The 2,500-nt window shown below is 42.9% G+C and overlaps 1 protein-coding gene across 2 annotated transcripts in view; it reads right to left on the bottom strand.

Annotated features, from left to right (window-relative positions):
• LOC143291147 (innexin unc-9-like) overlaps window positions 1–2,500 on the bottom strand; it is a 492,319-nt gene that overhangs the window by 269,836 nt on the left and 219,983 nt on the right. The window lies entirely within an intron of this gene.

The following is a 2,500-nucleotide window of genomic DNA, read 5'->3' as shown; positions in this document are numbered from 1 at the left end:
GTCTAGCTCTCTCTCTCCCCCTCTCTCTTTGGTTCTACATATCTATGTCTGTCTAGCTCTCTCTCTCACCCTCTCTCTTTGGTTCTACATATCTATGTCTGTCTAGCTCTCTCTCTCACCCTCTCCCTTTGGTTCTACATATCTATGTCTGTCTAGCTGTCTCTCCCCCTCTCTTTTTGGTTCTACATATCTATGTCTGTCTAGCTCTCTCTCACCCTCTCTCTTCGGTTCTACATATCTATGTCTGTCTAGCTCTCTCTCCCCCCCCCTCTCTCTTTGGTTCTACATATCTATGTCTGTCTAGCTCTCTCCCTCACCCTCTCTCTCTTTGGTTCTACATATCTATGTCTGTCTAGCTCTCTCTCACCCTCTCTCTTTGGTTCTACATATCTATGTCTGTCTAGCTCTCTCTCTCACCCTCTCCCTTTGGTTCTACATATCTATGTCTGTCTAGCTGTCTCTCCCCCTCTCTTTTTGGTTCTACATATCTATGTCTGTCTCTCTCTCACCCTCTCTCTTCGGTTCTACATATCTATGTCTGTCTAGCTCTCTCTCTCACCCTCTCTCTCTTTGGTTCTATATATCTATGTCTGTCTAGCTCTCTCTCTCCCCCTCTCTCTCCTTGGTTCTACATATCTATGTCTGTCTAGCTCTCTCTCTCCCTCTCTCTTTGGTTCTACATATCTATGTCAGTCTAGCTCTCTCTCTCACCCTCTCTCTCTTTGGTTCTACATATCTATGTCTGTCTAGCTCTCTCTCCCCCTCTCTCTTTGGTTCTACATATCTATGTCTGTCTAGCTCTCTCTCTCCCTCTCTCTCTTTGGTTCGACATATCTACGCCTGTCTAACCTCTCTCTCTCACTCTCTCTCTTTGGTTCTACATATCTATGTCTGTCTAGCTCTCTCTCTCCCTCTCTCTTTGGTTCTACATATCTATGTCTGTCTAGCTCTCTATCCCCCCCCCCCCTCTCTCTTTGGTTCTACATATCTATGTCTGTCTAAAAAACAGACAGACAGACAGACAGACACACTGACATATCAAGATAGCCAAGAGAGCCAGACAATTGTCAGAAAGACACACAGTGATAGAGGAGTCAAAAAGGACAAGCATATAAAACCGACATTATTTACGTTACGTTTGTACGTACCCACTCAGGCCCCAACTGACCAGTGCTAAGAAGACATGATGATAAATATGTTTGCCAATCTGTGGTCCCCGAGACTGGGGGGGGGGGGGGTGGGGGGTTGGGGGTGCGGGGTGCGGGTGGGGGGTTGGGGGGGGGGGGGGGGGAGTGCGGAAGGGATGGCCCTTGCAGAGGGAGCCAGACAAACAGGACTGTGATCATGAAGAATAATCCTATTCAACAACCTCGTATAATTATGTTGCCGCTGTAGCTGATATGAATGCCAACCCTCTCAATTTCATACCAAGCTCCACCCGCGTTCCCCCCACCCCCACCCCCACCCCCCCAAAAAAAAGGAAAAGAAAACAACAACAACAACAACAACGAAATACTTCTAGCAGGCCAGTGTGTGTGTGTGTGTGTGTTGTTGTCTTCAGTTTAACGTCTTTCCACTTGAAGTGATATTAGACGGAAAAAAAAAAAACAAAAAAAACAACAACCAAACGTGGGGGTAGGGGCTGTGAGAGGGGGAGGGGTAAAAGTGTGTGTATGTGTGGAGGGTGAATAGGGAGAGACAACGCTAGGAAAAATGGAAACGTTATAAACGCCAACATCAAACAATTATAACATCTATAACAAATGTCCTATAGGACTATGCAGCAAACCTTCTGCAATAACAAATAACATATTGGAATTGTTAATAACACATTCAAAAGAACTTTTGGTGAAGTCTGGCAAAAAACATTTTAGATTCTGACATTCGAATATTACATGGTTGCTAGAAATATGTTCTCCACATATGCATCTGACATCTTTGCTGAACTTTGTTACAAAAGCGTTCAGTTTTATCCTGTTTGATAATGTATGAATCTGCCTTAATCTTATTGAATTACTGTATGTATTTGACTGATCGATAGTTCCCGGTTGTTGACCATTAATTACACTATGGTTTAAAGCTTTGCCGTTTTCTTGGTATAATTCTCTGACTTTGTTCCACGATGTTTTTTCTAGTATTCGATAACCCTCTTGTACAGATAGAGGCACATAAAGTTCTATGGTTCCCTGTTCGTTCTTTGCACCTTTTCTTGCAGCCCTGTCAGCCCATTCATTGTAGAGAATACCAAGATGTGAAGGAACCCAGAAAAACGTAATATGTGTTCCTTTCAAGCTTAAAAGATGTAAAATGTGGCTGATTTCTAGTATGATTTTAGATTTGTTCTTACAATTTGGTGAGTTTAAAGCACATAATACAGATTTGGAATCAACGCAAAACAAGACTTGTAGAAGGCAAATTGGAAGATCAAGAATATGATTTAGAGCCATAAGAACAGCAATAAGTTCAGCAGTGAATATTGAACGAGTTTTACCAATATAGT

This window comes from Babylonia areolata, chromosome 1 (assembly GCF_041734735.1).
Source record: "Babylonia areolata isolate BAREFJ2019XMU chromosome 1, ASM4173473v1, whole genome shotgun sequence".
In the NCBI taxonomy this organism is placed as follows: domain Eukaryota; kingdom Metazoa; phylum Mollusca; class Gastropoda; order Neogastropoda; family Buccinidae; genus Babylonia; species Babylonia areolata.
Note: the sequence above shows the minus strand (reverse complement) of the source record. Positions and strands in the feature narration are given on the sequence as shown.